The 18,383-nt window shown below is 46.0% G+C and overlaps 1 protein-coding gene across 1 annotated transcript in view; it reads left to right on the forward strand.

Annotated features, from left to right (window-relative positions):
* NIPAL2 (NIPA like domain containing 2) overlaps positions 1-18,383 on the forward strand; it is a 661,359-nt gene that overhangs the window by 415,487 nt on the left and 227,489 nt on the right. The gene's annotated exons all lie outside the window — the stretch shown is intronic.

Raw genomic sequence — 18,383 nt, forward strand, 5'->3', positions numbered from 1 at the left:
ATTGGTTATTGGGTCACCTTTGTGAGCCCCTCTATATTGTACCATAGGTACCCAGGGCATAGGTGCATCCAAGGCCTGCCAAGGGCTGCTGCATGTATTATGCCACCCTTGGCTGGCCATCCAAAGTCACACCACAGGCTGATCACTCAGCTTGGGTAAGGTGGTGTAGATATAGTATATCGATATCTACCTTATATATAGACACATAGAAACCTATAAGTCACTCCTATGGCAGGCCTTAACAATCCTGGAGGCAGAGTGCTTGGTTTTGTGTGAGAGGGTGCCCTAGCATGAGCTGAGCCCCTCTGCAGTTTTTGGAACCATGTCCTTATAGCTGTTCTCTGAAATAGCCATACCATATACTCTTAAGTGCATTATAATCCGCACGAATAATGCTAACTTTGGTTTGTTTTATCAAAACATGTTGTGTAAGGTGTCAAACACTTTGGAATACTACCCCCCCGCCAATTCTGGCGGCGGGTGTAGCTTCTAAAGGGAAAAGACATGTATGTTACTGCTTTACCCGGTTAAAGTTAAACAGAGCTTCAGCATCACAAAATGGATGCTGCTGCCACAGACATGAGTCTGACCTCCTGCAACTGGGGGAAACTCCAGCAAGGGAGGCCTGGACAATAGGTTTCCTGTCGAGGGAGGTGCTAGCACCTCCCCAGACAGCCTGTAGTGTATTGGGGCAGAGTGGGTTGAATGGAAAGATGCATTTCCAGACACTGCAGGGGGCACACAAGGTGCTCCATGCATAGCCCGGTTCAAACCATTTGCTGGGGCACCCCAGCCCCGCTCTGGCGTGAAACTGGACAAAGGGAAAGGGGTGTAACCACCCCCTTCTCAAGTCCACCCATAGGAGGGACCTAGCAGGTAATCCAGCCCATTTTCTTGGTATAAAGATAGGTGCTGTGTCCCCAGGACTTTAGATTATCCTGGAACGAAACTCTGAAACAAAACTCTTGGACCTTCGATGTTCTATTTCGACTAGAAGACTGAAGACATCTCCCTTGTGGTCAAGGAGTGACCACCCTGTGCAAACAGGCACCACCAGTAACTTGCCGGTCTGCTTTGTCGATGCTCCCGACGGATCCCGAAGACGCAGCGACTCAGTAACTGGACTCTCAGACTTCTCTGACTCCGACCCACATCCACAGCAAAGCTGAGACCCGTAGCGGACACGAGAGACGTGGGACCGGACACCCTGGACATCCTGCATCTGCTAACTGTGCTACTAGCGAGGCACCCTCGCAGTTGTGCATTGGGGTACGAGAAGCCCCAGACCCGAGCGCCATTTGCACCGAAGCTCAGCCCTCCACACTTGACGAGTGCCGCGTGGGGCCCGCTCTTGCATTTCAGCTCAACGCGTCTTCCCGGTTGCTAGCCCGTTGGCTAGTGAGCCCCCTGAAGACAAACCTTTGAAACCAAACTGCTTTCCTGGTTGCTCCAGGTTTGCTCCAGCTTCCCTGCAAAGGAGAAGCTCCCCAGACCTTGCTGGTGTGACTCGAAGCCAATCTTCACTTCCTACGTGGATTGCGTTCGGCAAGGCTTGTTGGGTCCAATCCGGATAACGACACCGTAGTCAACTAGATCCTTCATGGGACAGCTCGAATCCAGCTCCTGGTCATCGTCGACACCTCCTGGTCCTCGTGGCTGCAGAGACAAGCTTCACCTCTTCACCTGAGATCATCGCGACATCGCCTGGTTCCTTCCTGGTTCCTTCCTGGTCACTGGCTAGTGACCCAGACTCTTTTCCCTTTGCTTTCAGGTTCTTCAGTTCTTCGATCCACCCATGGATCCACCCTGACACTCTTCCTTTGGCCACCTGCAGCACTTCTTTTGCAGATCACCATTGAAAGCATCGACGAAACCCAACACGAAAAGACGCCTATGCACCCGGCTTCCCTGGGTGAAGTAACTCGAGTACTCCGGTGCTCCCGTGGGTATTGACTCTCCAAGTGTCCTAGTTTAAAGGGGTTTTGTCGTAGTCCATCCGGAAGTGCCTTAAAACAGTAACTTTGTAACTTCTTTGTTCTCCATTATAAGTCAACTAGCAGCCCGTCCCGACGTTGTCCGGGTATGAAACAGAATGTGTGCAATGTGTGTAATAGGCAAGGGAAATTTATTTTAAAATCTCGCGGTAGAGAACATTTTTAGCATGACATGTCACAATTGTTAGGGTTGTGTGTGCAGATACTGTGTGTACCTCGGAGTAAGAAGTATTAGCAGATATCTCTAGTGTGTATGTACTCCACTTCCATAGGTAAGCGTGTGTGAAAGTGCATTCAGTTGTAAATTTTGTGTCCCCGTAGGCACGTTGATTCGCGTCATCCCCCGCTTGAGGCCCAGCTCCAGTTTTGTTTGATGTTGTGCTTGTGGTGTAAAGTCGTTGATGCAGAGAGTTGAGTGGGTGACAGCGTGCGCTGGAGACGCTGTGCGTGTGGGAAAGTGCAGTCAGTTCAAAGGTTAGTGTCCCAGCAGGCGCGCTTAGTCGCGTCATCCGCCGCCTGAGCCCGGCTCCAGCCCTGGTTCATGTTGTGCGCCTGGTGTCAATTCGTTTATGCAGAGAGTTGAGTGTGTGACAGCGCGCAGGAGACGCTGCAGTTAGTGTCCCCGCAGCCACGGTCCTTTATGCAGAGAGTTGACTGGCTGACAGCGCGCAGGATACTGTGCAGTTATTGTCCCCGCAGGCACGATCAGTCGCGTCTGCCCCCGCCTAAGCCCCGGCAATTGCCGCGCCCATTGGCCACGCCACATGGCACGCTTTTTTTTGTTGGGATGTGCCGCGCGATTGTTGCCGGTTGTCGCGCCCATTGGCAACACCCCTTGCTGCCGCGCAATTGCAATTGCCACGCCCATTGGCCTTGTTCACGCCCCCAGCACAACACACACGTTTAAGGAACGCTTTTTTTTGTCATCATGCCGTGCCCCGCCCACGCCCACAAGGGACTACTTTGCTGGTAAGGTTCTTTTACCTTTCAAATGTATATGGTGGGCATCTGTATAGCCTATGTCTTTCTGCTGCAATTGCCCTTTCCAATGCTGTATTGGGTGTTCTGATTGGTGTTGTGGTTCCTGAGATTACCCGCCTCAAAGGTTTGGGCTCTCTCTTTATAATATTAGTATAGATATAGATGGTAACTCGCGACTGTGTTCCCACACTGCACGCGTCTCCCGTAGGTCTCCTACTTCCTAACCTTTGGTTGTTTAGTGTAGCCCCAGCGATTCCCTAGACCCTAGGCCTATTCACTATTCCTGAAGTGGTTCTTATACCACTTACTTAGTATATGGTTTGTGAGGCCCTAGGGCATAACTGTATTTGTGCAACTTATAGTATGCTAATTGAGTAACTTGTGATGTACTTTGATCTCTGATCTCATAAAGAGTGCAGAGGGGATGTGTTAGAAATAAATACATATATATTTGATATATACCTTGTGTGGTGTCCTTTCATTTGGTATTCAAGGGATTATAATTGGTAAAACAGCTTTCTTTACATGCTCTAAGAAGTCTTAGCCTATGACTGCTGGTCCATGCTACCACTAGGATAGCTTGTCTATAAGGTTGACTTTACAACCACCATCAATAAGGGTCGTTTAGACTGGTGCAAAGTGCCCACTAGAATAGTGGACATCATATGCCAGGCTAACTTCTCACAAGTATCATTATTATCATTTTTTTTCCTATTGCAATCAGTGACCTTGTTCATTGTGGGGCGGAGAGGGGCTGCCCAGAGCAGGGAAGGAGTGGTTTGCGCTCCCTAATTACGTATGACTGTTTGGCCGGCCCTTTTGACCTGTCTAAACAGTTCATGCGCACTTTGCATGTTCTCCACCAGGCTGTAATGCGCAGCCTGGTGGGGAACATGCATAGGTTCCCTGTCCCCGTCTGAGGGCCTAACCGCGGAGCTCAAGCCAATCACAACAATGCATTGCAGTGTTGTGATTGGCTTAGGGTGGGAGCCCGGGTGTCTCCTTCTGCCGGGAGTGAAGCGGCAGCAGCTGGCTGTTCCAAGATAAATTTCTTTTTTCTTAATTTCCCCGCCTCACCACCATGGTCCGGTAGCAGCCGCTACTGTCTACAGCATGGCTAAAAGACATTGGCGAGATAGACGAGACATATTGGCTTAGCCAATGCTACATTAAGCCTCTTGTCAGTATTTACTCCATTTTCCAGTAAGTGTGGGCCTGTGGCCCTGCATAACTGTGCTGAAACTACGCAAACATGGCTGACCGTGGCAGCAGAGCACCACAGGTGATCCTTCACCTCCCTTAAGTCTGCAGAGAGTAGAGCGAAATTGGAAAAGGCGGGTGTGATGGAAGGCTGCCATCCACCCAGTGCTTCACGTGTAAAAGAATGCATGCCGGTCCCCCAGGACTCTGCTCAAAACTCCCTGCTGTTGCAGTTGAATGTCGGCGGACCGAAAACCAAGGCTGTATAGTCCTAAATTCACCTCATTAATGCCTCTTAATGCCTCAGAACATTTCTTGCCGTTCTTCTCACTATTGCAGGCTTCTGCTTTCTCCCTTTCTCTTCCACCGTCTTTCCTTTTGGTGTGTTTTTCCTACTTTTGCTCTAGTAAATGTCTGATACAAAAAGATAAGTGCTGGTCCCCAAAAAAGAGTCCCTGTGGTCTCCACCGGCTACCCCCGGCTCCACCATGTCGTCGCTTCACTCAGGTCTCTGGAGATCTGTGAAGGTGAGTTTAACTAGAGGTACTTCACAGTGGGAGCCTCTTCTGCCCATTTAACCTTTAAGTGCATGTAAAGAAGTGCAAAGATGTGTAAAAAACGCTGTAAATGATTGTAACCATGTCAATAAATGCAGCTATGTCACGGTTGGGGTTATATACTGATTCCATTGGTATTCCAAAGGACACCACTGTCACCACACCTGAGTATCACGATTGCCTAAAAAAAACCAATCCATTTAATGTACTCTGCAGGTATAAATTACATTTACACTTGTAAAATTCTGCAGATTTCCACTTTGTGAAGAAAATACACTGATCTTAAGCTTCCAGCTTCCACATTTTCTGTGTGCATGTAATATATAGGGCAAAAGAAGGTATGCTGAATCTCACACCAGCAGGCACGGCTGCTCCCGGGAAGCAGCAGTGGAGCGGGGAGGGAGGGGTTTAAAAAACACTTACCTGCCACCACCTCTCCTGCGCCCTCTTTCTGGCTTCTTCTCTGCAAAAGAAAAAAGGAAGCACCTGGCTCCCAGCCTCCCGATTGCCAGTCACAACCGTGCAATGCAACATTGTGGTTGGTATGAGTGCCATGGGAATAGGAGACTGGGTATGTTCTCCATGCAGGCTGTAATGCAGCCTTAATGGAGAACATTCATGTGCACTTATATAGTGCCCACCACTCCTCCCCCTGCTCTGAGAGTATTGAATCATTGCCTGATAATCCTGCAGGATCTGAACATTCAAGCAGATCTAAGTACAAGTAGTGGTTTTAAACCCAAATCTATCTTTCTCCCGTCCCTGGGTGGTGACAGTGCAATTGACACTTTTCAACATCTAGTTACTAAGGATCTGCATAAATGGGAAGATGACTATGTAAAGAAAAAACTCAAATTGAGGGATAATTTAACCAGGGGGAAAGAAAAGCACTACGTCAGCTCAGCCAACAACCTGGCTTGATTATGAAGGAGGCGGACAAAGGGGGGAACCTAGTATTGGTGAATACAGAGGACTATCTTGATGAGATTGATAGACAACTTGGAGATGCTAACTCTTATGCCATACTATCAGGCAACCCCTTGAAATCAATCACAAATACCATGAAGGACAAATTGAAGGGATGTAGGGAACAGGGGCTCATAGACGATCAAGAATACAAGTATCTCTTTGTTCCCAACCCAGTATCACCATGCTTATACACTTTCTCAAAAATTCATAAACCAGTGGGTTTTCCCCTGGTAGACCGATCATTTCTGGTATAGGCTCTCCAACCAATACATTGATCAGTTTCTCCAACCTTTTGTAAAAAACTTACCAACATTCATTTTAGACACCAAAGACCTGCCCAACCAGCTACAAGATTTCACCTGGACCAATGAATGCAGTTTTGTCACCCTTGACATTAGTTCCTTATATACATCCATTCCAACACAAGAAGGTCTAGAGGCGATTAAATATTATCTTTCAAAAAGGGACGCCACTCTCTGGGAACATACCAATATGCTGCTGTTAATGGTCACTCTAGTTCTAGACAATAATGTATTTGTACACAATGGATCTTGGTTCAAACAACACCAAGGAGTGGCCATGGGGTCAAAATTTTCCCCAGCGTATGCCAACCTTTTTGTTGGAGGGCTGGAGAAATTTTATATATGGACACACTGTCCTAATCATCTTATCAACCATGCCATATGCTGGGGACGTTATATAGATGATGTCCTGTTAATTTGGACTGGAGACAATGTACAGATGGAACAGTTTTGCTCCTTTTTGGATTTAAACACACATAACATTCGATTCACGCATATTTACAACAAATGTGAAGCACAGTTTATAGATCTAAGACTATACATCAAGGAAAACTGCATAATGTTAGCATTATACAGAAAAGAGACAGCATGCAATGCAGTTTTGCATGCGGGGACAGCACATCCCAGATCACAGGTGAATTCCATCCCTTTTGGCGAACTCACTAGGGTGAGACGAAATTGTAGTGAGGACAGCATTTTTAATCAGGAAATGAGTAATACCATAAAAAGGTTTGAGTCTAGAGGGTATGAGAGCACGATCCTCAAGAAAGCAGGAAGTAAGGCACAACATCTAAATCGTAAAAAATTGCTCGCACACACACCAAAAGATAAGAAGAACAAAAAAGGTGCCCACAGGAGTGAAGTAGTGTTGGTAACAACATATAACACATACAGCCACAAATTATATAACATAATTAAAAGGCACTGGCATGTATTGAGAGTAGATACAACCATCCAGGAGGTGATAGGGGCAAAACCTACGATTGTGTACAGACAGGGCTTAACTCTTGGGAATAGACTAAGTCCAAGTTTCTTCAACCCCCAAAAAATAAAAAAAATAAACAGAAAGAAGCCTTACATGGTTAGGAGGGACAATTAATGGCTTTTACAAATGCGGCCACTGTTCCGTGTGTCCACACTCTCTGGATAAAATTAAGATCTTCCAGTACAACACATTCACTGAATACAAAATTAAATCCTTTATGAACTGCAACAGTAAAATGTTGGTTTATTGTATAATATGTGTTTGCCAAAAAATCTACGTTGGAAGCACGATCAGGCCAGTTAAGGAACGTATACAAGAACATATATGGGCCATTAGAAATGGTAACGCCAGCTACCCTTTGGCTGTCCATTTCAATGAGAACCATGGTACAGCAGACCTGTTACATCTGAAGTTTCATGGTATTGAATCATTGCCTGATAATCCCAGAGGGGGGTGACAAAATTCTGAGTCTGCGTAAATTAGAAGCCCTATGGATATGTAAATTACGAGCAGTTGAATATGGGCTCTATTTTGACAGAGAAATGTTTGTATTTCTCAAAGACTGAACCAACTAGTATCAATGAATAACGCATTTTCGGGAATTAGGGATCTTATTTCCAGGATAAAATGCAAATGTGATTTTTGTATTATATAACATTTCTATCATAGAGAGGGGTTATCTGGAGAAAAGGAATGTACTTAATATTGTCGACCCTAGCCTGTATCATATAGGATGTAGATGATTAACACATAATCGTGCATACATCTCAAAAAACTTCCAACTTTCCATGTAGCGTAAGTTCAGCTATTTTACTGCTTTGATTGACAACTATTGAAAGTCCATAGAGTGTTGAGCTTTTTCCTAATTAACTGTGTGTAAATAGGATCAACTTTTGGACTTGTAACCTTGTTATTGTCTTCAATTCCATTGTCAATAATGAATGCGTAAGAACAGATTTTGCGCAGGCTAAATTAGTTACTCGTTCTGTCTAACTAAGAAATGGAAACAGGAGTTCAAAATGTTTATTTCATATTGTGATGTTGATGCCAAGAGACTAACCGTTACATTTTATGCTTATACTGATGAACAAACTCGTGAAATATACCATGAGGCCACATAACTGGGTGAATTATAACGTGGTCTTATCTTATATATTTTCACATCTTCGTTTTTACTGGGTTTGGTCTATCTTATGGATCTCTATTCTGATGATTCACCATAACCTCAGATTGGTTTTCAGGATTCTGGTAAATATGCGTGTTGGAATTCTTTTCTCTCATTTTATTATTACAGAAACGGAAATTGGGTGTATTATTTCATCGTATAAACTACTAAAATGGCGCCGGCAAGTGCGCATTAGCACACACCTGATCCGATACTTTTTATTCTTTTCATTATGTTTGCGAGGTACTGATTAGATTAAACTTCTTGGTCGCCCCAAAAATCTTGTCACTCTAGGACCGTTAGCTCATTATGGTACTTTCTATATATACTGCGTTTTTTAAACAGCTTAGAACTTAAATATGACATATCCTCGAAACTACTATATTTCCTTCTGATGGAAAACTCCCAAAATAGCCGCGCTTACTTAGAAAGACAAGACGTGACTGCCGATTTTTGACGCGATCAGGCACGCCAAGCACCGTCTTTTCTCTACGGCTTTAAAACTGCCGTAGAGAGTCAGCGCGTAGAACAACACATGTATTTCTACTGCTGGTGGGGACTGGACTACACCGTTTTTTGGGGTAAGTGTGACGGACGGAATAAGCAAGTTGCCGGATACCCGGCCGATACGCCATTATTTATTTAAACTAGTAACTCGTCACAGCAGGAAACAACATTCTAACTTTCAGCCGCTTCTTGTTTGTTTTTTGCAGTCAGGATACTACTGACAACCTGAAGTTTTGACGTTTTTGGTACCCTGCCGTTAGACTACCGAACATACGTATTGGATGTTGTTTGATGATTAATTAATTATACTCGAGATAGGTGAGCACAGCTATGTTTACTTTTCACTTGAACTGGGTAAATTGGTGGCACAGATTTAACCCAAAGCCCTAGATAGTTTGGGTTATATTAAGTTTCAAATAAAGTTCAGCTCAGGGCCCCCGTGACAACTTATTTCTTCGCTTTTCGTTTTTTAACAGCGTCTCATTGGACACTACACGCATAGCAATTTCTCTTTTGAGGCTATTGTGGCACGTAACCTCCAGAAACTGACTTGATTAAAGCATCCAATTGAGAATACGAAGTAAGTGCAATGAAGAGATGTGTGGTGACGACTGCATTACTCATTGTTGATGACTAGTAACAACACGTTTCTTAAATTCAAGGAATACCAAGTTAGATACTGTGTACTTTTAACTTATGAATGGTGGCGTTTTTTCAGAATAGCTTGTCAATATGTTGGTTGGCTTTTTAGAATTCTTTGAATTTGGGGATAAAACCCGTGCATGTGTGTTTTCGGGTTTCCATTACCGCACATCAGTGCTATTACCAAATTGAAATATCCCTCATGTGTTTTGGCCAACACTAGATTATGTTCTAATTCTTCGATTATCTTCCTCTCTTTCTTTGTCCTTTTTAACCTTTTATTAGGAAAAATCGGTATACAGATGTGCTTTTCAAAACATATTTCAACATCGCTATCTCGTTTCTGGACTATTGTATTCAGAATTTATGTGCTCTGATCCATCGAACTAGATGACTTTCGAGTTGTTGACCTTACCTTACATAGAAGGTATTTATACCTATCTTAAATACTGCTTTTCTTAAATCACCAACACAGGTGTTCTCCCTGGGTATTCTGATTTGTTTCCCTTCACCTTTTTCTTCTTTCCCTTTTCCCTTTTTTCTTCTCACCCAATTTTTGGGTCACACATTAACCATGTTCACTAGATTTTCTTCTTTGCTTTTTTTGTATTGAGGGGAGTCTCACAATAAACTATAGGAGATTCCTCGTTTTTAATCACCTTATTTCATTTCCTTTTGTGCATGATGACTAATGCAAAAGGATGAGGGACTTTTGGCACAAGCACATTAGTTGACATTTAAAATGTAACAAGTAAAGATTTTAAGAGAAAATTTGTTATATCTCTCCATCAGATTCTAACACAACTGTATGATCTTGTCAACAGCCTTGAAAAAGTCGCGAATGGCGACGAAACACATGTCGGCTGTAGCTGTGTCAATGTTGTAAATACGGAACAACTGTCATGAAGATTGTATGCTGAACAGAACTTGTTACAGAATTTTGTATTAAAATAATTTTGCTGGTTGGGATCAATCAGCTGTTTACTTATCTTGGGCTGTGCTCTGTCTATGTTTACATGGTCTACTCCCATCCCCATGCCAGAGAATACCCAGCAGCACCAGGGGAATCAGGAGAAATGGAGAGAATGTCAACAATTAAAGAAAAAGAAGGACCCAGAAGCAACACCGGAAAACCTACCTGCACTAAATTCTTGATTAATAACTAAGGGGAGGACCAGTTGAGGGCTATTGTTAGTTAACCAGTGCCCTATTAAGTAGAACACAGTTCAGAAGAAAAACTTGGGTTAGCCCCGGTTGCAATGGCACAATGCAGCCGTCTTTTTCCCATAGAAATGTGAGTTAAATAATAAAGCGGTTCCAAAGCGACATTATAATCCTGAAATTTATCTGTAAAATTTCGGCAACTATTTATGAACTAAGGGGCCGATTACGATGGCAGGCGGACTCGAGTTCGCCCGCCATCGTAGCAGGATCAGGACCGCCCACCTGTCATGCAGCAGTCCCGCACCCCTAATAAGGATGCGACCGCCACTGCGGCGGTCGCATCTGGCAATTTAACATTGCGGTGGGTGCTGCTGGCTGCAGCACCCGCTGCAATCTTAAATGGGCATGTTGTGCATTTCTCTACCCAACGTGGCAGGCACCACGCAGTGCCTGCCACCTTGTGCATGGAAATGGTACCCCCCAGTGCACAAATGCCCCCCATGGGCTTGTAACGGGCCCCCCACCGCTAGCCCCTGCAAGCCTTTCCATGGCGGTACAACCGCCATTGAAAGGCTTACTGATGCCAGCATTGTGATGGGGGGGCGGTGCCTGCTAGGGGCCCCCAAGCATGAGAAAGCACATTGCGCCCAGTAAAGTGGGGGGACGCAGCACGGAGGAGTGAGACCACCCTGCACAGGGTCCAAGCGAACCATCCCTGGAACGTTCCACGAGAAAGAAGCGAGCCGCTGAAGTGAGAGGCAAAATCCACACCGGAGGAGCAAGGTCCCGCATAGGAGAGGAAAACCGGGAAACCCAGAACCCCCGGACACCCAAAAGCACTGCTGGAAACAAAAAACAACGGTAAAACAGAAAGCATGGTCTGGACACAACCCGCGTCCGCAGAGGCACACCACGGACCCCTGAGCAACAGCTCCAAAGTCCACTGAACGCAGCAGCAGACGCCAACGGAGAAGCACCCTGGCGAGCACCACCCACAGGACAAACGCCCAGGCCAGGCCCATCCAACATGGACCACACCAATCAAGGCACTAAAGAGGCCCGACCCGGAGGAACGGCTAAGATCAGACAAGACCATGTACAGCCAGGGTGGTAGAGCAAGGACAGCACAAACGTGCGAAAAAGACAAGAGGGGCGAGCCCCGCAAACCCCCCGGAGCACAAAGCAGGGGAGAAACCGACCAGGAGAGCAACAAGAAGCCCCCGCAGAGGTGATGCAAAACCCAGAAAAGCCAAGGAACAGTTGACAGAAGGCAGATCAAGCGACTCAGCACTGAACGGGAACCCATGCACGCCCCAAAGAATGGCAAAGACCGCCCTACAAGACATGGGCCCCACAGGAGAGCGAGCCCACCGTACCAGGCAGGCACCCATCAAGGCGTGAACACTCAGAGTAAACGAGAACAGAAGCATACAGGGCAGTAAGGCCACAGTGCCCTGGCAGCCCAGGCACGGGAAGCAGGAGGCGATGCCCAAAGTCAAGGCAAAGCACCCCAACACATGTAGTAGCAAGCCACACATCCGAGGACAAAGAGATCCGAGAGGGCGCCACAGAGAGGAAGGAAGGGGACACCCAACAACCTCACCAGACCATCCGAGTGCAACCCAGCCAACAATGGGCGAACGACCCCCCAACACAACCAGAATCCTCTAACATATCGAGAGGGGGACACTAGAAAAGGACGAGGCCACAACGGACCCCACAGGAGAACCAGAGGAAAAGGAATCTCAATGCTGAGGCCACAGTAACCTACGGATAGGAGAAGGCACAACAAGCGACCCGCATGAAAACTAGCCCAGGGTAGCACAAACAGATACATGGAACTAACACAGAGGCAGCACGCAAGAAGCCACCGCAACCGAGGCTCCAGAAACAGACCCACTAATTGCCGAAAAACATACTCGGCAACACCGTCAGACAGAAGCATCCTCAAGGATTAAGGGGACTACCCTGCCACGGGGCCAAGGAGGCCAAAAACAAGCTGTACAGTGGAGAGCCACACACCTGCGACAACATGAGCAGAAGACGAGGAGGGCAGAAAGAAAGCACACTGTGCCTCCGCAGTGTCCCAAGCCCCAGTAGGGACTCGGAAAAAATGAAAGAAACAGACGAGGAAAGAAGGCAGCATCCCAGTCCATCAGCGTACCCACAGAAGCAGCCAGGGGAACGGACAGGCGCCAATAGCAGCCCGCCCCCATAAGAAATGCAGAAGCCAACAGCCCTTGCAAAAGCATCAAAGCAGAGTATGAAAACATTGCCACCACAGGACACTGTGACAGCAATAGCAGGAGACGAACCCCCGCCCATTGAGAACCTTCTCAAACACAGGCACATGACTGACCAATGAGCTAAAGCACCTGTTACGCCGAAGACCTGAAAAATCTGCTTCCATCAGGATGAAAAACAACATCAAAATAAACAGGCGCAAAATAACAGATGTACCGAGAGGGCGCCACAGAGAGGAAGGAAGGGGACACCCAACAACCTCACCAGACCATCCGAGTGCAACCCAGCCAACAATGGGCGAACGACCCCCCAACACAACCAGAATCCCCCAGCATATCGAGAGGGGGACACTAGAAAAGGACGAGGCCACAACGGACCCCACAGGAGAACCAGAGGAAAAGGAATCTCAATGCTGAGGCCACAGTAACCTACGGATAGGAGAAGGCACAACAAGCGACCCGCATGAAAACTTGCCCAGGGTAGCACAAACAGATACAGGGAACTAACACAGAGGCAGCACGCAAGAAGCCACCGCAACCGAGGCTCCAGAAACAGACCCACTAAATGCCGAAAAACATACTCGGCAACACCGTCAGACAGAAGCATCCTCCAGGATTAAGGGGACCACCCTGCCACGGGGCCAAGGAGGCCAAAAACAAGCTGTACAGTGGAGAGCCACACACCTGCGACAACATGAGCAGAAGACGAGGAGGGCAAAAAGAAAGCACACTGTGCCTCCGCAGTGTCCCAAGCCCCAGTAGGGACTCGGAAAAAATGAACGAAACAGACGAGGAAAGAAGGCAACATCCCAGTCCATCAGCGTACCCACAGAAGCAGCCATGGGAACGGACAGGCGCCAATAGCAGCCCGCCCCCATAAGAAAAGCAGAAGCCAACAGCCCTTGCAAAAGCATCAAAGCAGAGTCTGAAAACATTGCCACCACAGGACACTGTGACAGCAATAGCAGGAGACGAACCCCCGCCCATTGAGAACCTTCGCCCACACAGGCCCATGACTGACCAATGAGCTAAAGCACCTGTTACGCCGAAGACCTGAAAAATCTGCTTCCATCAGGATGAAAAACAACATCAAAATAAACAGGCGCAAAATAACAGATGTACATAGTTATAACATCAAGCCAAAACCATTGCCTCACACGGACGGGAGGTAGAAGGAGCCGCATGGCATAGCCACAGACCACCCCGGCGACCCCCCTGTAAACCCATGGCTCGCTAGGGCAGGGCCTAACCGGCCCTGTAGGATACCGGGGGAAGGAAGAGGGGAGGGTCCTAGATCCCACAGGTCTGCTAGAGCAGGACCATCAACCAGGGACCCATGTACCCGCTACAGCAGGAACCACTTACCTGAACGCGCATCTGGAGAGTAATCTTGCGCAGAACAAAAAAAACAGGCTGATGGGTTGGGCCGGCCCGCCTCTTATAGAGGTCAGGGGTGTAATGGGTCGGCCATATTGGGAAGGGATGGGAGGCATGGGAGGCTGACTTTTGCTTTGGAGGGTTCTGGTGTGGAGCTGAAGCACACTTTGTTAGTCATGTGGCGAGGAAGACTAATGAGGAGGTAATGTATAGGGTGTGAGTCGGCGTGTTAGGAGTAGAGTCAGGAGGGGCAGGTTGGTCTGTTACACAAACAGATTTTACCTCCGCACTCTAGGATTTGTGTTTATGCAGTTTTTCAGTTGAATCAATACATATATGTCTGATGGCCAAGATAATCATACAGCAAAAATTTAAGAAGGTCATACTCATTACTTCAAAGAGAGAGAAGAGAACATATTTAGATTTGAACACTTGTCTTATTATATTTAATGTTTTGTTTCAATGTCCAAATCCTATGGGACATTTAGGAACTCTGGGCATTCAGTTCTAAGAGATCCAACAGACAGTACATAGGATGTTAATAGTGCATATAGTGTATCAGACGCGAAGTTCACATTTAAATACACAATTTGCTTGAAATGATAGCACTACAGAAAGACAAGAGGTAGCGGCCACGTTGGAGGTCCTAGTCCTAGGGCCTTCCAGGTCGTGATGTTCAAAGAACAGCTGATGACAGCCGACATGTGTTTCGTTACTTGTAATGTAACTTTCTCAAAGCTGCAGAGACAAATAAATAACATATAGTGCTCATCATACACTTATTCCATTGAGTACGATACACAAGATTTATTTCATGCTGTTCCATCTAGCAAGAGGCGAGAAAAGAAAGAAGTAACATGCAGTGATGTTCTCTTGAAGTGCACAGAAAGGAAGAACTCATATATTAAGGCCATGAACTTATCAAAAGTATCACCCATTGTGAAATATTACCAATCAAGGAGAGTGTTCAGAAGAAGACCAGAAAGAAAATAGGATTTTGAATTACGGGATCCCGTGCATAAATAAACATGCTGACAAGGTGAAGCAAGTTTTGTAAGAGAATGATATAAAAAAATATATCTCTCGCTCTTGTGTAGAATGTCGAAATTAATGCGATAATAGACCACGTAAATGTTTTCCTGTCTGGGTAGAAGTTGCTATATGATAAGATCTGAGAGAGAAAAGATAATAAATATATCATATGTATGTGCTCGTATTGTATGACTGTCCAAGCAATTTCTGAACACTAGCGAAAAAGTTGAGCCAATACCTAACAATCCATGAATAACGAGTATAACCCCTTCAGGGATATGGGTGTGGTTTAAAGTGGTCCGTCGCGAATACCTAAAAAGTATTATCGAGAAAGAATTTCAAGAGAAGATCACTGCATGTTACTTCTTTCTTTTCGCGCATCTTGCTGGATGGAACATCATAAAATAAATCTTGTGTATCGTACTCAATGGAATAAGTGTATGATGAGCACCACATGTTATTTATTTGTCTCTGCAGCCTTGAGAAAGTTACATTACAAGTAACGAAACACGTGTCGGCTGTCATCTGCTGTACTTTGAACATCACAATCTGGAAGGCCCTAGGACTAGGACCTCCAACGTGGCCGCTACCTCTTGTCTTTCTGTAGTGCTATAATTTCAAGCAAATTGTGTATTTAAATGTGAACTTCGCATCTTATATACTATATGCACTATTAACATCCTATGTACTGTCTGTTGGATCTCTTGGAACTGAATGCCCAGAGTTCCTTGATGTCCCATAGAATTTGGTAATTGAAACAAAAAATTAAATATAAAAAGACAAGTGTTCAAATCTAAAGATGTTCTCTTCTCTCACTTTGAAGTACATTTTTGCTGTATGATTATCTTGGCCATCAGACATATATGTATTGATTCAACTGCAAAACTGCATAAACACAAATCCTAGAGTGCCGAGGGATAATCTGTTTTTGTAAGACACTTAACAACAGGTACTTCTACCTGTTGATTTAACATCCTTGGTATTGGGATGCCTTCCTTACCTTGAGTGGCACCGTAATCTTTGCACATCCTTCATTGGGAACATACTTATTCTGTACTTTTGGTAGAATTTGATGTGCGACTTGTCCAAACCATCACTACCATCCTATGATATAGCAGGTTGGTCTGTGTTATGACACTGAGGAGTGAAGGGAATAGGTGGTCGAAAAATGAGAGGCAGGAGTCATTGACCAGTTGCTCCTGAGCATGGGCAGGGAAGTCCCCTCGCTCTCTCCCAATTCAGGTCCAGCATTTCCCTAGCTAACTCGATGACCCTCTTATTTAGATTGAATGAGTGGAATTAATATGTTCCCAAATCTAAGATGCCTGCCCATCTCCAGCCTGGGATAAGATAGACAGAGTGTAACGACGGGCCATGCCTCCCCTAGGCTACCCCTAGTGATACTACATCCGTGTCAGGCTTTGTACTGAGTTCCAAAAACTGCCCGTTCACTAGGGCCGCCATGTGATTTTATGTCTTTCCTTCGACTGGGATTCTGGAGCCTCCTCACAGCTTGTCCCAACATATATTTTCACCATGTGCATCAGAGGAGTAAAAAAAAAACTGCGAGTTGTGTAATTTTGTTTTTTTACTTATTCTCATATTTAGTTCTGTATTTGTCACATTTTTCCTATGAAATAGAAGTTCTTTTAGGCTTTTAGAGGCATGCGCCTTTTCCCATCTCCATGGATTCAGACTCTGCTGAACAGTGAAATCTCCTTCAGGTTGTGATAGATGGCGCCAAAGTGGGGGATATAATGAGGTGTGCTGCTAAGCTCCTCTTCACTTCCTGAATGCCATTTGTCTCCAAGCCAGACAGGGCTTTGTTTATTTTATTTCCCTCATAGACTGCAGAGCAGCCCCTGAGATAACCGGGCAATTTATGTTAATCACGGCTGCCAGCGCGAGCGACCTAGTGTTCCGCAGTCAAATCCGAGACAAATGTGGATGTTTGTTTAGAAAATTCCCGGCACAGCTTTGTTTAAAGAGTCTGCATTGTGTACTTGGCTTCGAGTCTGTTGTCTGCATCAGGGAAGACACAGTGCGCCCACGCCCTGCAAGGTCGCTGCATTTAACCCGCATAGTACCCCATTGCCCCCCACCCTCTTATAGAATATGGCCGCCCGCCACACCCTGATGCAGAGTAGGGTGACCAACTGGCATTGGTGCAAATTCAGGACGGTGAGTGTAAAAATTCAGGACAAAGGGTCAAAATTCAGGACACAAATTCAGGACAGGAGGTCAAAATTCAGGACAAAACTTCAGGACAATAGGTACGTTTTACAGACACGTCAGAGGTCGCGCAATAGTATATAATTAAGCCCAGCCATTTCCAAACATATTCAACTATTTGCAAACCTATCCATCATGTATCCTTCCATCTTTCATTTCACTCATCCATCCCTTCATCCATCCTTTCACTCATCCATCCATTATCCATCCATCCACCCTTTCACACTATCCATCTGTACACTTATCCATCCACTCTTCATCCCATCCATCAATTCACTCATCCATCCAGCCATTTACCCTTTCACCAATCCAGCCATCCTTTCACTTACTAATCCTTCCACCCATCCACTCTTTTAGTCATCCATCCATCCTCCCTTTCTCTCTCCATCGACCCTTTCACTTAGCCATCCTTCCTTCCATCCATCCATCCACCCACCCACCCATCCATCCATCTACTCATCCACTCATGAATCCATCCATTGGCCCTATCACTCACCCATCTATCATTTCACTCCTTCACACATCTATTCATTCTTTTGTCCATCTACCCTCCCTTTCACTCACTCATCCATCCTTACATCCAATCAATCAATCAATCAATCAATCATAGCATTTGTATAGCCCGCTACTCACCCGGAAGGGTCTCAAGGCGCTTGGGGGAGGGGGTCCGCTATTGCTCGAACAGCCAGGTCTTGAGTTGTTTCCTGAAGGCGAGATGGTCCTGTGTCAGCCGGAGGTGGATGGGGAGGGAGTTCCATGTCTTGGCTGCCAGGTAGGAGAAGGATCTTCCTCCGGCGGTGGCTCTTCGGATGCGTGGTACGGCGGCGAGGGCGAGGATTGTAGAGCGTAGCTGGCGGGTGTGTAGAAGGTCAGGCGGTCGTTGAGGTACTTGGGGCCCAGGTCGTGGAGAGACTTGTGTGCGTGGGTAAGGAGCCTGAACGTGATCCTTTTGCTGACGGGGAGCCAGTGCAGGTCCCTTCCCTTTCACTCATATGTACATTCATTCACCCTTGCACTTATCAATCCATCAATC

The sequence above is a fragment of the Lissotriton helveticus genome, chromosome 4_1 (genome assembly GCF_964261635.1).
Source record: "Lissotriton helveticus chromosome 4_1, aLisHel1.1, whole genome shotgun sequence".
Lineage (NCBI taxonomy): Eukaryota > Metazoa > Chordata > Amphibia > Caudata > Salamandridae > Lissotriton > Lissotriton helveticus.